Genomic DNA, 25500 nt, shown 5'->3' on the forward strand with positions numbered 1-25500 from the left:
TGTGTTGTACTACTTTTGGGACAAATTATATCAAAATTATAGAAAACTTTATCGCCTCTAACTCAAAATATGGAACAATTTAGTGTTTAGGGTGTCTTGAAATCTTTTGACAGCTTCCGAAGTGCTTATTTTTAACCTTTTTCAGCTGGACCAAATCACTACTTTCCTGTAAAAAAAAACTTTACAGTGTAATTTCACCCCCTACTTACAATTTGAGGCATTAAACATGGAGAAATAAATTTGGAAGGGGTATAAAAATTAATGGCAAGTAACCCACTGTTAACACTAGGGACTATATTCGTGAACAACGAAAATCGAAAATCAAGGGACGACAATTGAGGTCTCGGACCCGTTGGTTGTGTTCATATCAAGAATACCAATAATGATGATTCAGGGTTTTATCATACAATTTTACAAAGGAATAGTCCATTAAGAGGATATAAAACCCTAGTTACACATTATCTGGACTACAGCCGTACAAGGTCGTGTATTCTGCATTCATTTCTTAACATATTACATGTTAAAGTAGCAACGTGCTCTATATGTAATTTTTAATGTCTGCAGTTTCATTCACGTAAATCGTAAATCTCGTTTTATTCATAAGGAAAACTCATGATCTCGTTACATAAAAAAGAATAGTTTTGCCGTCATTCAATCAATGTTAAGTGTTATATAAATGAGTACTGTATGTTTGTACTAAAATTATCCATTAATTATTCATACAAATCCTTCAGTGAGCTACAGATTCTAGTAAAAATTTCAAATCGATGAAACCAAATAGCTCTATTAAGTTCCTATAACAGGTTGTTTGTTTAATTTCCTAAATAGCTCTTAATATGACAATATCGTGTGATCAGACATTAGGACAAGTAAGAAAATACAATCCGTATGAATTTGTTCTATATTTTAGCAATTCCAGGAATTAGTCTTTCAGGGGAAATATCTTAAATTCCAACAAGGTCGTAATTAAAGCTTTGAGGAAACAACAGAACATTTCCGGTCGGAAAGTAACAGCCATTGGTTTTTGTAGAGATTGTGAATAAAAGCCATAAATTTAAAATTAGTGACGTCATTAGGTACGAGTCAGTTTTTTGCGCTAACTTTAAGATACATTGTTACCCCTGAATAAATGTGTGTAAATTTATACCTTGATATGAGTTTGGAACACAATTGTTTTATTTAAGACCTTAAAACAATGATAATACTTCATAATTTAATTTTGAATGTAACGCGTCTTCTGATTAACTGACGTCGTTTTGTTTATCAGCTTATAGACATAATTTAGTCATGTGATCATCATCAACGTTTTTTCATGTTTTATTCCAGTTTACAATGGAACTTAGAACTAAATTATAAGAAATTACTGTAATATTTTTTTCTGTCTATTTGAAATAACATTAAAAATTTGTTGCACACTTTAAAATGACCCGCTACGCGCGTTATTCATTGTGCACCACATGTTTTATGTTATTTCTATATAGACAGAAAAAATATTACAGTAGATATAGCAACCAAACAAACAATCAATCAAACTCAAAATTAACGAAAGTAATCGTTTCATTTATACAAAATACTTAAAACAGGAAAAACGCTTTTAGACTAAGAAAATTAGGACAACCAATGATGCGTTTGAGTGTAACAGATATATACTTATTTATCATATAATTTCCAGAGACGACCCTAACTGCCAACTTGTCAATACAAAGTCAGTGTATCGTAACAGACAATGATTTCATATTTCTTATGTAATTTTGCTCAAAGGTGGTGCAGCAATGTCAAACAATAGAGATGGCAACAACCTATTACAATCATGGTATTTGTTAGGTTGGTAAACTGAGATTTTAAATTCAAAACGAGAGGTTTAATGTAATGTTGTGTGATGTTGTTATAGTCTGTTGATATTGTAGTTGGAATTGGTGAATTTTAAAATAAAACTAACAAACCGGCAAAATCTAATACAATTTCTAATATATGTTTTTCGGATGATACTAAATATTTCCTGGGATATATTATAGATCTAGGAAAAAGAATGGAGTTGTCTCATTTGCACGCATACCACATCTCTTATATATGTATATATATAGTTATCAAAGGTACCAGGAATATAATTTAGTACGCCAGACGCGCGTTTCGTCTACATAAGACTCATCAGTGACGCTCATATCAAAATATTTATAAAGCCAAACAAGTAAAAAGTTGAAGAGCATTGAGGATCCAAAATTCCAAAAAGTTGTGCCAAATACGGCTAAGGTAATCTATGCCTGGGATAAGAAAATCCTTAGTTTTTCGAAAAATTCAAAGTTTTGTAACAGGAAATTTATTAATAAATGACCACATTATTGATATTCATGTCAACACCGAAGTGTTGACTACTGGCTATATATAAATGATATAAGGAAAATATAGCAAAAATCAGTAAAGTATATACCATTAAATAATACTTCCTTATCTGTTCAATTTATGGTTAAGTATGCGGTTCTGACAACTTGTATTCATAGAAATAAAATATGCAGCAATGCACACAGAAAACAATATAAACCATTGTAGATACTAGAAACACTATATAGAGGTGTTTTCAATAATTCCCCTAAAAATACGTTGCCCAAAATGGCAATATCAGGAAGCAGAAAAGTTATATTCCGAAAAGTACAAAGAAATTATTTTGGCTATTATGTGAAGAGCATCGAAATGCATTCCCACAAAGGTTTAAGCGTACATGTAATTAAATTGACATACAGCATCTCAATATAAAAATAAAATCGATTTTCGTCAAAAATCTTAAAATCCAAATTCCCAGTTTATGAATAAATCCTTACGTTTCCAATAGATATGTAAAATTGAGAATGGAAATGGGGAATGTGTCAAAGAGACAACAACCCGACCAAAATAAAAAACACAACAGCAGAAGGTCACCAACAGGTCTTCAATGTAGCGAGAAATTTCTCGCACCCGGAGGCGTCCTTCAGCTGGCCCCTAAACAAATATATACTAGTTCAGTGATAATGAACGCCATACTAATTTCCAAATTGTACACAAGAAACTAAAATTTAAATAATACAAGACTAACAAAGGCCAGAGGCTCCTGACTTGGGACAGGCGCAAAAATGCGGCGGGGTTAAACATGTTTGTGAGATCTCAACCCTCCCCCTATACCTCTAACCAGTGTAGAAAAGTAAAAGCATAACAATACGCACATTAAAATTCAGTTCAAGAGAAGTCCGAGTCTGATGTCAGAAGATGTAACCAAAGAAAATAAACAAAATGACAATAATACATAAATAACAACAGACTACTAGCAGTTAACTGACATACCAGCTCCAGACTTCAATTAAACTGACTGAAAGATTATGATTCCATCATATGAACATCAGGCACAATCCTTCCCGTAAGGGGTTTAGTATCATACCATCATAACATATATGAGAAGAACATAACCCGTGTCATGCCAACAACTGTTTTTAGAATAAATGTGTTTAGTTCCGACGCAAAGACCTTATCAGTGACTCAATATTAACGCCAAAATATGCAATCTTTAATGACTTGACAACAGTATCGTAATTATATCCCTTCTTAATAAGTCTATTCAAAGGTTTTGTAAGTTTATGAGGTGAATACTGACACCTTTGTGCTTTATAAAGAATATTTCCATAAAAAATTGGATGTGAAATACCTGAACGTATAAAAAGTCTGCATGTTGAGCTATATTTACGAATGATGTCTTTATACCGATGATAAAATTTAGTAAATGTTTTGACTAGTTTGTGATATCGAAAACCCTGGTGTAATAATTTTTCAGTAATACATAAATTTCTCTCGTTAAAATCTAAGACATTGTTACATACACGAGCGAATCGTACAAGTTGAGATATATAAACACCGTAAGACTACTTTGTAGCTAGAGAACGTATATATAAACGAGATCTTGTCAATGGTACGAGGCATTGTGAAACATTTATGCAGGTATAAAAAAAAAGCCACTTAGATCATTACAAATTTTTATTATATGACGATAATAGAATCTTGTTTTATGTTTCAATTGTAATAAAATTGAATTATAAAAAAACACGAAGACAGAATCCTATTATATAGATGCCAATCCATTGAGTGACAGTATAATTACTCACTGTAAAACATAAGATAGTCTGTCGGCAACCATAATTAACGTCTATGTACTTTCAGAGACATCAATCTTAGCTAATTCTTAATCCCAGATAAAGTAAACTCTTTTTTAAAAGTAAATGCACTGGTACGGTGACCTATAGTTGTTAAAATGTTAATTTCTGTGCCATTTTGGTGTCTTGTAGATAGTTGTCTCATTGGCAATCATACCAGCTTCTTTTTTTATATATATATAAACCAGGTTCAACCTACCATTTTTTCTTTAAATGTCCTGTACCAAGTCAGGAACATGACAGTTGTTATCAAACAGTTGGTTTCTATGTATATTAATGTTTGCTTTTGTTGCACTTCAGTGTTCCTGTTTTTCCGTAGTTTTCCTCTTATAGTTGATTTGTTTCCCTCGGTTTTAGTTTGTAACCCGGATTTATTTGCCCTCAATCGATTGCTTTCTAACTATTTTGATATGAGTGTCACTAATGAGTCTTATGTAGACGAAACGAGCAACTGATGTATCAAATTATTAGTCTGGGGCTTATTACATTTTGTACCTCAGAATATATGAGAAAAAGGTAAAATCACAAAAATACTGAGAAACATTCAATCGGAAAGTCTCTAACCACATGGCAAAACCATATGATAAAACACTTCAAAAACGAATGGACAACAACTGTCATATTCCTGACTTGTTTATAAATTTTTGAAATTACTATGAAACTAAGTTTTAAACTCCTTCAGGCAAAGTTGGCTTTAGACAAATTTGGCTATTTATTTTAGGTATTTTTGACATATAGCTCTTCAACGATTTTCGGTACTTATACATCTTCGGATTTCAAATGTTTGGCTTTGAGCGTTCCTGATGAAGGTAAATCCAGAAAAGCGCTTCGGACGCAATAAATTATAAAACGTGTTGTTTTCCATTTGTTACTGGGATTGTCAAATGTAGAAAATGGTGAATTGATCAGCTATTCGGAATATCAGTTTTAAGGGAATAACATATGAATCATTTGTTTGTGAACATTTTCAGTCGCAGAACAGTTTTTTCTTCTCACTTTATACACTTTTCTTTTCAGCTCAATTCATTTAAAAAAAAATCTGAAAAGTTTTTGTTGAGTTTTTCGCCTCCATATTGCTGTTTGCTTTTTATATTCTAGCTTCAATTTTGCTAAAGGTAATTCTTAATCTAACATGCAGTTCTGACAAATTAAATGCAATTACAAAATGTTGATAAGTTTGTAAAATAATTATTTATGAGGATGTTGTTTGCGTGCACAATTGGCCGTTTCAGAATCTAAAGCATCATGGGTAATTTCATTGTTCGTAACCCAAAGTGAAAATACTGTTACGTCATTGGTTGAATTTCCATTGTTTTTGACGTTTTCAACCAATCACGACGTTTCGGTGTACATTTTTGAAAATATTACCCAGAATGCATTAGATTCTGAAACGGCGAATTATAATCATATTAATATCTGCAGTAACATTATCAGTAGTTGCAGTCGTATTTTTATTTGTATGGAAGAACTACTTTGAAGTATAGAGGGCATTGTCTACGAACTATTTATCATTTCCATAAATTATTTTCATCACAAACTCCTATTCCTAGCATTATTGATCATATTCCGTTCTCAAAAATCCACTGTTTACTTGTTTTAATCAGTTGTATATTCTGTCATAAAAAGGGAGTAAAACAAATTGAAATCTGTTTTAATATGTGAGACAATTTTGTAACACACAAACAGAAATATGACAGTTGTTTTCCTTTCTTACGATGTGTACGAGCATTCGATTTTGCCTTTTGAACCTTTTCGTTTGAAATTTTTCCTGGAGTTCGGTATTTGTTTTTCTATTTTTCACTTTAATACACTTTATTTTTTAACTCAGATTAAACCAATACTAGAGTCCAAGACAAATTACACGACAACGCATACTTCCACTTATAAACAAAGGCAGCAGTAGTTTACAGCTGTTCGAAATTCATAAATCGATTGAGAAAAAACACGAATGTGTCCACAGTACACGGATGCCCCACTCGCACTATCATTTTCTATGTTTACTAGACCGTAAAATTGGAATAAATTCTCTAATTTGGCATTAAAATTAGAATGATCTTATCAAAGGTAACATGTATACCAGGTTTCAAGTTGATTGGACTTCAACTTCATCAAAAACTACCTTGACCAAAATTCTTAACCTTAGGTGGGGCATAAAAACAAATCCGTGTTACAAACTGAAACTGAGGGAAGTGCATGAACTATAAGAGTAAAACTACGACACAAAAGAAACACAACATTAAAATGTAACACACACAGAAACGAACCATCATATAACAATGGTCATTTTTTCTGACTTGGTAGAGGACTTTTTAAGAAAGAAAATAAGAGAGTTTGAATTGACCAAAGGGACATTAAAAACTAAAAGAGCAGTGCCAATAAAAAAAAACAACCACGAAACACAACGTAAAGTCAAACATGTCCACAAAATAGGGCAGAAAACAATGAAGAGGTACAAATAAAGTCATCATAGATAACAGGATTGAAATATGGTATTTTCGCCAGACGTGTGTTTTGTCCACAAAAGACTCATTACTGGCGCTAGAATAAAAATACGTTAAAAAGGCCAAATATAGTACGACGTTGAAAATCTTTGAGAACCAAAAAATCCCAAATGTTTTGCCTTATGCAGCGTAAGTAATATATTCCTGAGGTAGATTTCAAAGTCAACAGTTAATTTATAATAATGACCATATCAACGATTATTCATGTCAACACAGAAGTGCTGACAACTGGGTTTGTGAATCCTCTCATCGTACCATAAATTGATTTGAATATATGTGTAACTTTTCAAGCTAAGGCGGATATTGATCAAGTAAAGTTAACTGATACTTGTCACCTCGTAAAAAAAGCTAGGAACATTTAATAAAAGTAAACCAATCTGATTAAAATTAGTTTTCATTTTCGTTCGGTTGTTTATATGCCGCGCGTGGGACATATAAACAACCGCCGAAATTAAGGACCATGTGTGGAGAACTAATTTTTATCAGATAAGAAGTTACCGAATTATATGCAAGTGTCATTGACAAACAACATGATTTAGTAGAGAACAGTGCATAGGAATCATTTATCTCCTTTATAAAACAATCATTATGAATGCTCTACACCTTGCGGTATATCTCTACTTAGGGTCTATCAAACGCCTGAAGTTAAGTTTTGTTTGTTTTAAGTTAATGAGATGGTTGTCCAATCGTTCGTGCTTTTGTCCAACAATGCAGAATGACGTATTTTTCAATGTTTAGAACATCTTAGAACCCGACCAATGGGGTTGTATCTATTCTATATCACGACTAATTTGTTACCGCGACCAACTGCTTGTTGATGTATGCAATTTAAGCATACAAAGCCTACCCTGCCAAAGCAGCAAATATCGCTGCATTTTTACCTCGTTGATTTTCATTTTAATATTCCCGTTAATGTTTTAAAAATAGTTTACATGCTTTGGACACGGATATACTATATATATACATATATCATGCTCCTTTTTGACTGAATAAGCGTTTCGACAATAAACAAGAGCATCATATATAAAGATATTAAGTTGTAATGCCTTACTGTTCACGTTATATTACGTGATATGGATGCAATACAAGGGGATGCTTTCAAGAATGAAATGTCAAGATTTTGTTTTTAGATTGAGATACAGAACGTTAATTTCAGTGGTAAATATTGCCTGTATTGTTTATTTGAAAGAAATCAGTTTTTTTTCTCACCCCGACTTGTTTCGTTATATTGTTTGCATAAGGCTAAACCCTTTATCAGTTTGATTGTTTTTTTTTCTTTCGCCATATCGATGGTTCATAACGGAACCTCTGTTTCTTTAATTATATATACTTTTTATTTTAAACATTTCTTGTTTATTATGTAAGCGTGAAAGCAACATGATTATCCCTTATGTTTCACTGTAACACATGTTTCTTCTAATGAATAGCTTAAATATAATTCAAGCTTGAGTACAGACAACAGTTTGTGCTTTTTTCCCAAACATTTCTTGGTTATATTTTCCTTCCATGTCACATATCTGTAAAATAGATACTGAAATTTCCCATAGGATCTCTCTTTACGGCTAGTTATTAAAGGTACCAGGTTTACAATTTGAAACACCAAACGCGCGTTAAGTCTACATAAGACTCGTCAGTGACGCACAGATCAAAATAGTTACAAAGCCAAAACAAATACAAAGTTGAAGAGCATTGATGACCAAAATTCATAAAAAGTTGTGTAAAATACGGCTAAGGTAATATATGCACGGGATAAGAAAATCCTTAGTTTTTCGAATAATTTAAAACTGTACCACTTTAATTAGGAAGTTTAAAAAAAATTATACCTATAATGGAAAGTTGATATGCATTACTTTTGTATTCAAAGGTCAAAGCATAGGGCTGTGCGGTATATTTTCAATATTTATTTGCCCCAAACTGTAAATAGATTAAACATAAAATTCTGCATTACCGCTTTTGTCACTTATATTCTTCTCAGAATTCAATTCCAATGCCTACCATGTGCATTTATACTGCAACATTCCTAAATTATGTCTCAATAAGATGAAACACAGACACCATATCTTGGAACCAGTACTTAAAGAAAACAAAATATCTGTGAATATTATTAATCTCTCAAAACAGGCGTGGTTTGTGAAACAGCTATATTTGCAAAGTGCATTCTCCATACATGTCTTGATTCTATTCTCGGATTTTTCTTTCTATATATAAATGACTTATATTTTTCCTTGTAATATAGAGCTTATTTATAAGGCAAGATTGGACATCACAAGTAATAATTTATTGTTTCTAAACATTTCTTTATTATATATATATATATATTTAGTTTTAATATTTTGCAGTATGAAGTATTATTTTTTTTTTATGTGTAGGTTATATTTTCGTTTCATATATTGCTGTATGTAGTATTTTGTATTTTTCTTTCATTCACGTCATGTTTATATTTTCTGTATGGTTTTTTTCTTTTTTATATATTGCTGTATGAAGTAGTTTTCTTTTTTTCATATAATTGTCTTATGATGAATTAGATTTTTCTTCCCATATATAGCTTGGTTATAATGCAAGCATGAAATCATCTGTGTTTTTTTTTATATTTTCGGATTTTTTTTTTATTAATTGCTGTATTAAGGTTTACCCAACACTTTTACTAAAATCATTTTAGCTCGTTTAATTTTCTTAAAATTTTGACAAAATATTTACTTTGACCCTATGACAAAAATATAAAAATTTCAAAACATTTGAACCAACTATTTTATCAGAAAAAATACACTGGTTATATAGCAGTTTGACAAACACTAATTTTGAGCATTGAGAAACTTAATAGTCCTTAAACAACACAACGTAATTAAAACGTTCAGTTGATTTTACAGAGTTACCTCCCTGTAGTGTTAGGTACCACCTTAAGAAGATATGTTTTCTTACATACATGTTTTTGTTATATTATCGTTCTATATATTGCTGTATAAAATTGTTTTTCTGTCTTTCATACATATCTTGGTTATATTTCCTGATTTTCTTTTTATATATAATCCTGAATGAATTTTGTTTTTCTTTATTTCTCATACATGTATTGTTGATATTATCCTTCTATATATTGCTGTATAAAATTGTGTTTCTTTCTTTCATACGTATCTTGGTTATATTTTCTGATTTTCTTTTTTATATATAATCCTGTATGGATTTTTTTTTTTTTTTTTTTTCGTACATGTCTTGTTGATATTTTCGTTCTATATATTGCTGTATTCTTCAAAACATTTATTTTTTTCTTTCCTCTGGCCAAATATAGCTTGTTTATAATGAAAACTTAACGATACAATCAGTTCAGGAAACGTTCTGCAGAAACTGCAATAGAAACCAATTTCCTTGGAATTGATTAATTCATTGGTCCTGTGAGAAAACATGCTAATATTTCCAATAATGATAATTATTAGTTTTAAACTATGATTAGAATAATATCTTTGCGAGATACAATATAATATTGATCCTAATACAATGATTAACATTGCTGCTTTTATGTATCAACAGTTTATTATTCACAAATTAATAAATTAAAAATTAGAAATTTTATGTCGTTGAACTTTTTTCTATTTTTTTACATTATTTGCAAAGAAATAAATAAAAAATAGGCATTTTTATGTCATTGAACCTTTTTCATTGATGGACAAAAGCAATAGAAGCGAACTTTATCAGAATCAAGTTTAGTCTAGAAAGCAGTTATTGTTCGAGAGGATGTAATTTGTTTATTCGTGTACTCTCGGGATTTAAACAATATAGCGCTGTCATATGAGACGTATTGAGATTGTCAATTATGATAGATTACTTGATAAAACCCTAACGAGAAATATCATGTTTAATGCTATCTGAAATGTTTACTATTTTCATCGGCTACTTATATTATTCATCAAGGGATTTATTTTCATTCCCGGTATATATTTTTTCCTTCCATTAATCTTTGAACAGCTAACAATTTTTATTTTGCTATCAGAGATCTTTTATCGTATATATACTTATACGTGAATTATTAGTTACACGGTGTGCTAGTGACCTACTGGTATATAAACGAGATCAATAAATTCCATATGGAGCAATAGCAAGCAACAAATAAATACTTTACATACACTACAGCATCAAAACCAACCTGGTTTAAACAGGATAATCCCAACCGGTTTAATTAGATAACATCAAAACCAACAGGGTTAAATCTGGATAACATCAAAACCAACAGGGTTTTAACAAAAGAGAAGCAAAATCAAAATGGTTAAAAAAGAGAACAACATGACGATCAACAGGGTTTGAACAGAACAACACAAAAATCAACACGGTTAACATAAAACAGCATGCAAACCAACAGGAAAACTACCATATTTGAACCTCTTCTATTTTTTACTTTATTTTACCTCTTTGATGACTTTACTGAACAACAAAAGTCGGTTGTCACCTATTCGCAAAAACGCAGGTAAGAAGTACCGTGAATTTGAAAAATAATCATATTGTAAAACTAAAAAACCTTACAACTCAAATTGAGTCAGGGTCATAATGAAATCCTTTATCCCTCATACTCACTTATAATATGCATAACAATAAAGATGTCTACCTAGATCTATGCATATATAGGTCGGACAATTTAGTATGTGAGCCAATGAGACAACTCTCCTTTCAAGTCACAAAGGCATATCAAGTTGACAATTATTGGTCAAAGTGCGGCCTTTATAACGGAGTCTTGGCTTACACCAGACAGCAAGTTCCAAAATGCCCCAAAATGACTAATGTAAAAACAATTCAAACGGGAAAACAATGGTTTAATCTTTCTTAAAAAACAAGAAGAGAAACACCAATGACCAAGAAAACAAACAGCGACCATTACAAAACATGATCCTGACTTGGCCAGGTGGGTGCATACAAATGCAGATGGCAAAACATTTTAACAAGCGCCAAACTTGACCCTTATCATGATGTGTATGATTTCTGATCTATTCCATCTTACGATTCATATGAAAAATATAAGACACAATAGCAACAACCTAGAAATAAATTGATATTCATTTAATGAAGTATGCTAAGAGGTCGGATAAAGAGAGAGGAAGATACAATCTAGTACACGAGTTTCGAGTTTCCCGTAAAGTTCTAAGTCGCAATAAATACGTTATTACATAAAAGTACGGAAAGATTGTTCAATGACGTCATAAATGCCGATTGACTTCCGGTCAACCAGTGAAACTCATTCATAAAAAAATTATATTGATATGGCGTATCTACATTAAACCACAATGTAGTATACTATATGAGGGTGTTCGATCTGACTCGTCGTTTCAGAAACCATGAAAACCAGTAACCTAATAAATGATAAGCCATTACGATTTAAAATCAGAGGTTTAAAGTTGCCATTGATATCGGTTAAATATTTGCTATAGCTTCATTAATCCCATAGGTAAACTTAATATCGTGGGTTTTGGAACTTGATATGCTTGTAGTAACTTAATTAGAAATTGCATACTTTGTTAATTTCTAAAATTCCAGATTCACTTTTATCGATGAAATCCATGAAAATATAGATTAACAAAATACTTTACTCCAAGGCACATTTAAAAAGAGTAGGTTCATTAAAACTGACAAAATCAAACGTTATCTATCATAGAATCCAGACATTTAAATGAATCTCCATATCATCTAAAAAAAGATAAAAAGTTGTCACAAGAACAGACTGAGGATCGGTTAAAGACTCTATGCGTTAATAGAATAAAAGATAAACTTCAAGACAGGTGTGTTTATGAATATAAAATGATTAGGTATGAGAGCCAATGGGATAACTATCCATCCCAATTGTCCCAGTAACAATTTGTTGGAGTAAACCATTATAGTTAAAAGTGCCGTCTCCAACAAACAGCAAGTTATAAAAGGCCCTCAAATAGACTAGTGTACACCATTTAAACGGGAAATCATACACCTAATCTATTTAAAAACGAGAGATACTTACGAACCCCTCTACAAGCGACAACAACTGAACAACATGTTACTGACTTAGGACAGGTGCAAAAAAGTACAGCGGGTTTCAGCGTTGTCTTCATATAGACCCCATATATTAAAATGCATAAAACAACAAATTACATCCTATTTCAAGGTTAAAATTTCGTATGTCTCATGTTCGTATATCAGTATGGTTTAGTTATTGACTTAACTGTGCGTTTGCCATGGCATTTTTCCAAAAAAAGAAATAAAAACATTGCTGTTCAGAAACTGAAAATGCAATGCTTGTCAAATTTATCTTCAATACAGAGAATTTTCCCTTTATAATTCAAAAAATGAAAATTGTTCTTGAAATGATTTATTGTCACTTTAGAAATCAAACAGAGAAAATTTGATTAAACGGTATCATTTGTATTTTGATTTATAGAAATTTTCTCAAAATTATTTTTCAACTTCGTTACAAACTTGTACAATTGTATTCATGGGAGAATAATTCAATTGATCACAATTGTATTAAGTGATGAGCATTGGTGATACCTTCTGCCCCAGAAAAAAATGCATCATACAGCTTGCACTAAATCTTCTTTACCACAACCGTACTTACATAAATTTGAGGATTGGATATGACTTTCTTTTATAGAATACTATATTCTATTATAGAAATTATCAAACATATTAAAAGAAATGTTCACTTATGTCACTTGGTAATTTTATCAAAGATACCAAGTTCAGTAATATGCTCATCGACCTTGTGTATAAATAAAGGCAACAGTAGAAAACCGCTGTATAATAATTATTTATCACTGAACTAGTATATATTTGTTTCGGGGCCCGCTGAAGGACGCCTCCGGGTGCGGGAATTTCAGGCTACATTGAAGACCTGTTGGTGACCTTCTGCTGTTGTTTTTTTTTATTTGGTCGGGTTGTTGTCTCTTTGACACATTCCCCATTTCCATTCTCAATTTTATTAAAAAAATCGATTAAGCAGAAACAAAACCAGTTCACCAGTTTCATAAACCAGAACAGAGGGGAACACATCAACAGACCATCTATAAAATAATAGATTTTGTATTTGGAAACCAATTCATACACGATTCTAAGGTCTTGAGGTAAGAAATTATGACAAATTTAAATTATATGAATAGACTTGTTCGGTACAAATATGGTGCATAAAAGATTATTTAGAGCTTAAATTTATTTTACTTATATGTTGTCAATATAATGACATTGTATACGACTGTCATACAAATGAGAGGTTTATTTAGCTCTTCAACCAGGTTTAGTTCATAATTTTCTACATTAAAAATGCCCGAACTGAGTTAGGAATATGAAAGTTGTTATCCATTCGTTTGATGTGTTTGAGCTTTTGGTTTTGTCATTTGATTAGGCACTTTCCTTTTAGAATTTTTTCTCGGAGTTCAGTATATTTGTGATTTTACTTTTTAAAGCTAAATTAAAAGTGTTGTCCAGTACAAACATAGTGCTTTCAAAAACATGATTTTAAATTTATATACTTAAAGAACCATGATCGGGACCTATTTTTACCAGATAAGAGTAACAATATGTTGTACTGTCATTCGAGGGACCGACCTAGAAACATTTTTACCAGATAAGATTAACAATATGTTTTACTGTCATTCGAGGGACCGACCTAGAAACATTTTTACCAGATAAGATTTACAAAATGTTTTACTGTCATTCGAGGGACCGACCTAGAAACATTTTTACCAGATAAGATTAACAATATGTTTTACTGTCATTCGAAGCTGGCACTTAATCAATACGTAGATTTGTTAGCCCTGTAATCAATTTGCGTTTATGTTGCAATTCTGTAAATGAAAGGTTTATTTATATTCAGGAAACAATTCATCGTCCTTTGTATAGTTATGTAACATCAGATGGAAGGGTATTGTCCTTATGTTAAGTTTCTGTATTATAGATAATAGGAAGTCAGATTTTTATTCAAGAGACGACGCAGGCCGTATCATTTGTGGTTTAATAATAAATCCTACAATCAATTTTCTAAATACTGTAGGCTAAAACGCAACTATTTTTAAATCTAGATATAAACTTTGGGATGTTATCTTGACCAGCAACTGTAATAGCTACTTTTACACACTTACATTTTTAAATCTAAAAAATTGTTTGAAATATTAAATATGCATGCAGTCGTGTCAGGAAAATTGGCGCATTTCTACTTTCATAGAGATGAATCTGCTATTTGATTTAATAGAATTGATATATTATAAGTTGTTTTGATTGCTCGTTTTAGCATTTCGATGCCTTTATCAAATCTAAACAGATATTCTATGCAACTCAAACTGGGTTCGTTAATTTCATGAATAACAAAATTAGCATTTTGCTTTTTTACTCAGTTACCCTTTTCGTAGATACGAGTAATATAACTGTCTCTAAGATTTTTACACCTTATTGTGTTCAAAAGTGAAAAGAATAGTGCTCATCAATTGAAAAGTTGGATACTCAAACTAATAACGCAGCTGTGAACCTTAATTTTTAACAAGAACTATCTTTAAAAAAGATATCCGACGTATTTAAATTTGAGTATATGTTTAAAACTATCAATTCGATTTACCATTTAAATAACGTTTTCTCTATTTGTATTCAGTATTCTCGGTCCTCGTATCTTTCTGTTTATATTCACCAAAACCCCGTGGAAATCTCACATGCGTATGTGCGTTCTAACAGTAATGTACGTTCGTACAACAAAGTTTACATTAAAAATTATATAATTGTCCCGAATAAACAGCTGTCATGGATGCAAAGAGCTATTGGAGAAACAATTATTTTAATAAAAATATAAATCTTTGAAAGATCTGGTTCAAATATTTATAGTTTTTCACGATATTCATCACGATATTCTTAACGAGACGTGTTTTCAAACACAACAAAATCACCCACCATGACAGCATTTTGTCCAATCACAGAAAGGATTTTCGAGGATGCGTATTCTGCTGCCATAGTTAAGCGTCCTTAAGTTCAAAGGGCACAAACCGAAACTATACCGACTACGTCCGAACAATTATATTTATGTGGTTTTATTTAAAGACAAGACAAGGAAACAATATTTCATGTAAGTCTTTCCTCTTATAAGACGTATAAACAATCCAAATCTTGACCAGTGACAATAACATTACCGCTATAATTTTTAGAGCACCAGATGCGCATTTAGACAATAAATGTCTACAATAATGCTAGAGGCCAATTTATTTGAAAGTCTAAAACCTAAAAAAATCGCAGAAAAGCTTAAAAGGTTTACAAATAAGGGTACCGGACTTCGAGTAAATGTTAATATAACTGTCTAAAAGATATTTACACCGTATTGTGTTCAAAGGTGTTCGTAACGGTAAATGGGGTTCTGAACGTGTTTCCTATTTTTAAATCTCCTTCCTAGCAGAAAGAATAGTGCTGATGGATTGTCCATTATTACTTGTGGGTGTAGTTATTTACAGCATTATTGGACTAGGAACGTTTAATCCGAGGCCTCGAATTATGAGTATGACATACGTTTTGCCTTTTGCAACAGCCCAATTCATCATAATAAAGTTAAAACAATATTTGTTAACTTCAACTCAATATGCTTGAAAAACTTGTCTACGGACACTTAACAAACAATTATAGAAAAATATACTTGGAATAATGTACTTTAACAAAATCTAAGCAAAGATACTAGTCTTATAATTTGATGTTTCGACAACATAAGACTAGTCAGTGGCAATCAATTAAAACAGTTGGATATCCAAATCAATAACGAAATTGAAGAGCAGCTGCAAAGCTCAAATTCCAAAGACGGTATTAGTATTGTTTTATTTGACGACAAGACATATGAAACAATATTTTAATTTTCAATCAGCCAAGTCAGGAATGTGACTGTTGTTATCCATTATTTTGATTTTGCCATTTGATTACGGACTTTCCGTTCTGAATTTTCCTCGGAGTTCAGTATTTTTGTGATTTAACTTTTTATCTAAGTCTTTTCTCCTCTGATAAGACTTTTACACAATCTGAATCTCGTCCAGTGAGAATATCATTACCGGTATAAATTGTGCTGTACCAGATGCGCATTACGAGAAATAATGTCTCTTCAATAATGCTATAAGCTGAATTATATGAAGTCCAAAACCTAATAAAATCGACGGAGTGCGTAAAAGGTTTACAAATAGGGGGCTCCGGATTTCTAGTACACAATGTTGATAATTTGAAAAATCAAACCCTACCTTTAAATTCAAGTATCAACAGTAGATTTTGAGGTTTATATAAAACATTGTTGAATATATCAAGAATAAAGTTTCGCACTGACGCATAAACTAGTTCCTTTGATAAATGTCATTTCATTTGGTATTTAAGCTACGATTAGTTGAAAAAGGTTGCAAAAATATAATACTTTATAATGTGTTTTACATTTTTTATCCTGTAAATGTTCAATAAGTACATTTGATGTATTGTTGAGTCTTGGATATGGAGTTTTAGTACTGGATTTGGTTTCAGAGTATATATTTTGCTTGTTACCAACTGTTTATTAATATAGATTTTGAGAAATATAAATGTTTCTAAATCTATCTCATTTGAATGATCCATTGCTAATGTTGTGTATGATCATTTGACATTGATTTATAACGCATAATGATTTTCAACATTATTATTATCATAATTTTGGCACCAACAAATGTTGGAGGGTGAGACGAGCAGGATTTTAAACTAGCTATCAAATTCCTCGCAAGCATACGAAAATTTGAAACCAATTACTCCTGGAGAGATTACTTTTTCTGCATATGCATAATAGAAAAGTTATAATATCTTAACTGTGATAACACTTTTTCCTTCTTAGGAAGTGACAAAATCCATTTTTCTCTTCATAAGTTTGACTCTTTTTGAATTATCCGTAAGTAACATATTTTTCATTGAACTAAGAGAGATAACTCTATAACATTTATAAAATGTGCTGCTATATTGATATACCATTTCATTTGAATTGCATCAGTTCATTGTAGATGCATATTTCGTAATAATATTTATTTTTATGTTGATTCATATAAACTATATTTGCTCTTACAAACTTTTGAAAAAAAAAATCTTTTATTCATTATATAATGGTGAATTCATACTAGGGCGTTGACCTTAATCTGTAAACTGCATAATTATTGTTTGAAGTTGCTTCTCTCTGTATTTACAATAGACAATAGACAATACTTTACTATTAGACTTCAGAGACATAGGCTTACAAGAGGACATCATATATACACGTATACACATTTTTAATCCACCATTTTCTACATTTGAAAATGCATGTACCAAGTCAGGAATATGACAGTTCTTGTCCATTCGTTTTTGATGCGTTTTGCTATTTGATTTTGCCATGTGATTGTGGACTTTCCGAATTGATTTTCCTCTAAGTTCAGTATTTTTGTGATTTTACTTTTTATACTCAAAGATTTCCCACTAAACGCAATAGTACATGGTTAAATACAGCAAAATGTCAATTTAGTTTTACAATACTGGAAATTACTCTCCTTCCCTTTTCCTTGAACTTAGGATACGCCCACACTTTAAGATTTAAGAAGCTGGTATATTTACAAAGTAAAACATGTAACAAAACTCCTAATAAATCTTAAGCTTTATTATTGGGAAATAAGACATAATAAATTATATTATTGTTGTTCAAAAATCTATGAAGAGCCGTTCATATGGATTTATATTTAATCGCTTTGAACGACACTATTAAAAGGTAACATCTGTCGCATAGGCAAATGATAAAATTGATAAAATTTGTCTTGTATTAAATGATAGTACATTGACAAAAACTAACATTAGATTAAAGATGCTGTTTAATTAAATAGGTGCAAATTCATTAAGTACATATGCACAAGCCGTTGTATATACTTGCAAAGTAGTTGCATGATATATTGATAATTCTGTTTTAATACATAACAATTTTAACAGCGAGCATTTTTTTTTACGATCGATATAGTTTGTCTAGTATTAGATGATAGTTATCATAGTACATTGACAAAAACTAAACATTAGATTAAATATGCTGTTTAATTACATCGGTGCATATTCATTAAGTACATATGCACAAGATGGTGTCATATACTTGCAAGGTACTTGCATGTTATATTGATGTATTTTAATACATGATAATTTAAACAGCGAACACCTTGAACGATTGATAAAGGTTGTCTTGTATAAATGGTAGTCGATTGAAAAAGACAAACAGTAGATTAAACATGATTATACAGAATCATAAAGCATATTGATAAATTACATATACACAAGCCCTTGTATAAACTTGCAAAACAGTAAAATCACAAAAATACTGAACTCCGAAGAAAATGTAAAAAGGAAAGTCCCTTTTTAAATGGCAAAATCAAATGATAAAACACATTAAACGAATAGACAACAACTGTCATATTCCTGACTTGGTATAGACATTTTCAAATGTAGAAAACTGTAGATTAGACCTGGTTTTATAGCGCTAAACCTCTCACTTGTATGGCAGTCGTATCAAATTAGTTGCATGTTATTTCAACATAATAATTTTGACATCGACAGTTGATAAAGTTTTTCTTTTCAAAATGATAGTTTATTGGCAAAATATAGTATAAGATGCTGTTTTTATTAAATCGGTGCATAACTTATAAGTGCGTATGCACAGGCTGTTGTATATTAAGTATTGAAATATTATATTGATGCATACATATTAGTTTTAACAGCAACTATCGTATACGATTAATAAAGTTTATTTTGTAAAATGTATAATCTAACGACAAACAGTAGATTTAAGGCATATATAATCTTTTTGTTGTTTAATTAAATCACCGCATATTTATTAAATGCATATGCACGAGCACAAACAATGAGCGCATTGAGAGCATGTCAAGTATTGTGCAATTTGTTAGAACATTGTACATAAATATATACAAACTGTTTCAATGACATGAATTGCAAACATCGCTTGTCAAGTATTTGTGTAAGTTTTATAGAATTTTTACATCATTCCTCATATTTTCAAATTGATCGCTATTAGAAGTCTTGGCATATAAATTTACATTTCTGTTCCGATTTCGAATTTTGGCCTAAACATTTCAATTTTAAATTTGCTTACATGCGACTGAATTTCCAGACTTTGTCAGTTTTTAATGTACTCTTATTTTGTCCTCAATCATATGTAAGATAATCTTTTTGCCACTTAAAAGATCACTAATACAATTGATTTATTCGGTCATAAAAACCGCCAACGTTGTATGGACGTGATATAAACAATACATCGGTCCCGTGTTCAAGGAAGGTATAAAAACAACATAGCGTCATTGTCAACATGTCGCATGTAAAAAGTGTTAAGATTTACTTTAACCACACGTCTCGCCTTACGCTTCAATGTCTATGTAAATATTACCCTGCAACAGCTGAAGGTGTCCTGCATGTTGTGCAGGATAAGACATCGATCGATTGTCTTTTGTATTTGTGAGCAATGCATGGGCTTGTTTTTTCATGGGACAAATTTTCTTTTTCTCGACTTTATTCAAAAATGATTTATTATTTTGAATAACTTATATTACAGAATTGTCATTCAAACAAGTTTGAAGTCGCATTTTGTTCTCTCCTAATTTTAAAGATACTAGATAACATTTCTTTTTTTCGTTTCCGTTTGGAACATACTATGTTCTATCTAACGGAATTCAGAACCGAACAAAATATAAAAAAAAAAGTTTAATACTCTTACAAAACTCATCAGACGAACGGTCAATGCATTCAATCAAAAATAAAAAATACGATTGTTGTGAGAACAGCAAACATTTTGCAAACAATTCTTTTAAATTGAAATAAATATGTAAATTGTAATTCTATCAATAGAAAAAATAAGTTCGTTTTCAACATTTAACTTTTTTGTTTATGCTTCTGTACATTAATCAATTGCAGGTACTTGTCAATATCTAGTCTTCAAATTCAGCAATACAGGATGCAGCAAGATATCAAAGCTATATTATATATAGTTAGGAATTGGAGATGGAAGTTGATATGTTTGCAGAGCTAAATAAAATACTAGTAGTATGTTTGGTTCCAGTTACATCTGAAAAAAATGTTAGGGTAGGAATGAAGGAAGGACTTTATTTAATTTTCATTTGTGTTTACATTGAGTCTATGTGAGCAGCTCTCTGTCTTTAAATGCTTAATCCAACATGATTTGGCCTGATGTATATCGATTTGAGCGGGAAAATTGTCAAAAAGATAGACTTACCCAGTTCTCTAATCCGTTCCACACCCTTCATGAAATTATTCCTTATTTTAATCACATTCTAAGTTAGATTCTGTGTATACACTTTATACATCCTGTACACACTTTTAGAGTCAGACGAAGTTGTAATCCTCAGCACGTGTCGTCGTAGTAAACGCCATCTGTGAATACAAACATCAATTACTATAAAGATTTCTTTTTTTTCAATTTTCCGTCTTAAAGATATAATTCAATTAATATTTTACCTGCATTATGTGCTTTTGATATTTTTTTACGAACTCATATAATGCATATATATTTTTTTCTAATATTCTTATACTACATTTTTTAAATCTTTGAAAGCTGTTAGATATGAAATAAACTTGCAGGTTGTTATCTAGGAGTAAATAAATAGGTAAATAAATAGGTAAATAAAAATAAATAAATAAATTCATTCAATCAATCAATCAATAAATTAATGAATCCAAATAGAAATAAATAAAATAAAAGTAAAGAAACAAAGAAATAAAGAATTAAAGAAATGAAGAAATAAAGAAATAAAGAAAATAAATAGATAAATATTAAATAAAAATTGTATCAGCTTTAGACAGTTTCACTTCATACATGCATTCTTAACTTACAGATACTATTCATAGGAGTAATTTTTAAGAACCTACGAGTTACATGTATATGTTCTTTGTATTCAGTAGCAAACATAATCCTTGTGACTAATAAAAGTAAATCTAGTTATATATACTAACCACAAGTCCATACAATGAATAAATACTTAGCAATGCAAGCTAAAGTTTCACATGTACACGTCTGTTAATAAGTTATTTGATCATGTAGCTTTTTCTTCAATACGTTAACTGAAGTTTATAGACAATCAAAGATACCTATTAAAAGGGCAGTGCGTCTTGTTGCCAAAATTATATAAAACAGGTTTACTTGCATGCAAAAAGAACAAGCAATTTATTAAAAATGATTTCTGTAATCATATTATAATTAGACATTACATATTGAGTCTCTGGTGGGAAAGATTCAAGTGTCTGTAATTTTGTAAACGTAATGATTCGCTAAGATTACAAATCATTATACCTTGGAAGGTAACAAATCTTCAGACAGCAAGGAACATGTACACTAGCATGGAACAAAAGCTAGACAACTCGTACTCACAACGTTTTGTGTTTCATAAACTAGCTTAAACAAATAATTTTGCCACCCTTAATCTAATATGGTTTAGTTATATCTTTAATTTTGAATTTCTTTACCAAAAGTTTTTTTTTAAACTAACTTCCAATTAAGCGATAATTCATATGACACTTATGATTGATCGTCTTGAATATGCATGCCATATTTGCCACATGACGTTAAACAGCCATCGACAACCAATCATTGATACTAAGTTTATACTTTCTGGCCATAATAGTTTTTGCGACTGAATTGTTTTAAGTTTGTCATTTTTGCGTCTTTGTCAGCTGACTGTGCTTGATAGTTTTACGTTTGCTAATTGCTGAATGTCGTGCAGTGACCTATAGTTGTTGATTTATGTGTCATTTTCTCTCTTGTGACGTTTTGTCTCAATGGCAACCTTACAACATCTTATTATTTCTTTCATTTAATCAAAATTTTACGACACTGAAAAAGATATTTCCGTAGACTCAGAATCATAGACTACGTTCGAGACCCTCTATACAAATGCAGGTTGCTGGAGATACGCCTTGTTGAAGGCTATCTCATTACATAATTCAGTTTTGACGTTTATCTAATTTTCGATATGAGTAAGATAAATACCATTAAGATTTATAATTTGGGAATGGCGCCAAATTTATTTTATTGTTCAAAGTAGCTATATTGTATATTGTTTTTGATAGGATGCACCATTTGCTTTTAATAATAAAAAAGTACTTGGCAAACTGGAGATTTGAAAATCTGGGTAGACCATGCTTCTTAGACAAAATTTCTTGGCATAATGAACATCTAAAAGAACTGGGTAGAAGATAAGATTTTGTAATATATATGAATATTAGGATGATTGATTGATTGTCGGTTGCGTAACGTCCAGTGGCAAATATTTCATGTGAATAAAAAGATATATAGTTTATACGCTAATGAGCAGCTGAAAAATTTAAAAATTCAAAATGCATCTAAATGTTTGTATTTATGAACATAAAGCTTTCATTTTTTTATCATCAAAGTTTACCAAAGATTTCTGTATATTCACTTGAATGTCATGGAATACTGGACTTACATATAGAGAGAAATTAGTCAAATTATGAATACTTAGAAATTGCAATTATTCAACAGAATACAGATATTATTTTCTGAAGTTTTCTTTGGTGTAAATAAAAAATTCACGAGTTTGGCTTATTTTTCATTTCTCCTGCAGTTGTTAAAATAATAAAAAAAAACAGAAACAACCAATTATAAATTCCATCCGTCCGAAGCGCTGTCCTTGGTATACCTACGACAGGAACGCTGAAAAAGCCAAAGGTGTAAGAGCCGATACAGTCGAAGAGTTCTTGTCAAAAATCACATCATGAAAAGTTGCAACCAGCTCTACGGGAAATAAGGGCAATAGAGTTGTTGCTTGTCCTAACAAATTAGATAAAGTTTTCGAAATTTTCAATGATATAAATATGACATATTTTAAATAATTGGAGTTGTTTAACGTCACATGAAACGACTTCAACGACTTGAACAAGCTTATGACATTATGTAGTCACAAAGATGTAAACATTTTATCAAACTTGCTTGTACATGATTAAATTCCGATACTCAAACAAAAGCGTGACCTCCAATGTGACGTACTCCAAATCAAATTTCGTGTATGGAAAACTATATACATGTATAAGTAACTGTGGTGTCAAATATAATGGCACCTTTTACTTTTAAAACACCTAAAAAAACAACTTTTAAAAGTTCTGTTCTTCAAACATTTTGTACAGCTCCTTCCACATTACCTAAACAGTTTTCAATAAAATCTTAAATTTATATAAGTTTAAAGTTTTATCGTCACTTGACTTGCGTATTGTTACTTACTACTTTTAGCTTTACTTACTGGATAATAGGACTTACATGAAATATTGTAGCTCCCTTTATATAATGTATAAAAAGATGGCACCACAGGCTAAGAAATTATATCTAAGCTTAGAAATACTTTATAATTACTTAATAGTTTTCCCTTTTCTTATAATGGTACTACAATATAACATGAAACACTGCACCAATTTTCCAACAGAAAATTATGCTTTGAATTCAAAGCACTAATCGTTTTGCTATATCGATGCATCACTTTAGTGGTTGTAAAACCCTTTAGAAAGTATCACTACAGAAATAGACCGGACCTTTCATGTCCGTCGTGTTCGTACAATTAATAGATTCTTACGATCAACATCAACTAGGTGCACATGTCCGTTTATTGTTTCATACCCCGAAGTAAATTCCAGCGAAATCTTCAAAAAGGAGGGAAATTAGTCAGAAATAGTTACATACATATATAAAAAATAATCGGACCACCCATTGGAAAAAGATGAATGTATTTGAAGTAGATCCTACAAAATGAATTCCTGTACATATTCATGAAACTGATCTAAGACTGAAAAATTATATCAAAAGTAGCGAAATGCACTAATATCATAATTTTCGGTCAAGGAACGCTTTGAATAATTTAAAGTAACCTTAAAATTTTATAGGTATGTCCTTGGACAAATTAACGAGACTTTTATGACAATTTGCTTTCAAAGACCTCTTTGATACCATGACAGTAACCTTGACAAAATGTATACTTCATCATTTAAATAAAAACTAACATGTAACGTCGCACAATTACTCTCATATAATGTGAAACAAAAGACAAACGATTAAAAACACAACTTGAATTGTGTAAGGCTAAAGAAACTAACACCAACGTGTCTATAACGTGCCCAACCCGAATAATTCGGTCGTTATTTCTGCGCTAAATTCGGAATTAGAAGAAATCAAAAATGGGGAGATACTGAATTATTATTGATTTTATCAAATTAATACTCTCTACTGGTGAAACAAATAAATTGGAGACGGTCATTTAACATTTTTTCTCTTCGTAACTCTATTCATATTGGTACATTCTTTAAACATTTGATTTTTGTACATGTAATAATTTCACAAACCGCAAAAAACATTAATATAAAAATGGCCACCCGCTATAACACCACATTCAAAAATTAGTTTAAGCAACAATAAAACTTACACTGTGAATTGGAGGATGGGAGGCAAATAAAAATGTTTCAAAATCGTTATACTAATAAATATCAATAAAAATTATCTGAAAAAGATAAACGATAAAAATAAAAATAAAATGTCTTTGATTATGAAGCAAAAAAATCTTTACTGACTTTTTAATTTAATTTGTTACTTTAAAATAAAACTAAGAACATTTTTCATGATCACAATCGAACGCGTTGGGTGAATATTTAGTTGAATTGAAATAATAACTTAGCACTTTTATTTATCAACATTGCATACGGTTTTTTTCAACAAACGTTTAAATTTGAAAAGGATAGACTGTAAGGCGTAATGGGCATGTATAGGATATCTTTTTTTATTATTTGTTTTTATATATATGACAGTATAGAGCATTGCGTTCAAAAGA

General features: G+C 30.8%; 1 protein-coding gene across 1 annotated transcript in view; it reads right to left on the reverse strand.

Annotated features, from left to right (window-relative positions):
• LOC134700101 (innexin unc-9-like) overlaps window positions 1-25500 on the reverse strand; it is a 160136-nt gene that overhangs the window by 94150 nt on the left and 40486 nt on the right. Inside the window, exon 3 of the mRNA XM_063561471.1 lies at window positions 20892-21049. The gene's annotated coding sequence lies outside the window, so the exon portion shown is untranslated. The remainder of the gene's footprint in view (window positions 1-20891; window positions 21050-25500) is intronic.

Source organism: Mytilus trossulus, unplaced genomic scaffold (assembly GCF_036588685.1).
Source record: "Mytilus trossulus isolate FHL-02 unplaced genomic scaffold, PNRI_Mtr1.1.1.hap1 h1tg000122l__unscaffolded, whole genome shotgun sequence".
Classification (NCBI taxonomy): domain Eukaryota; kingdom Metazoa; phylum Mollusca; class Bivalvia; order Mytilida; family Mytilidae; genus Mytilus; species Mytilus trossulus.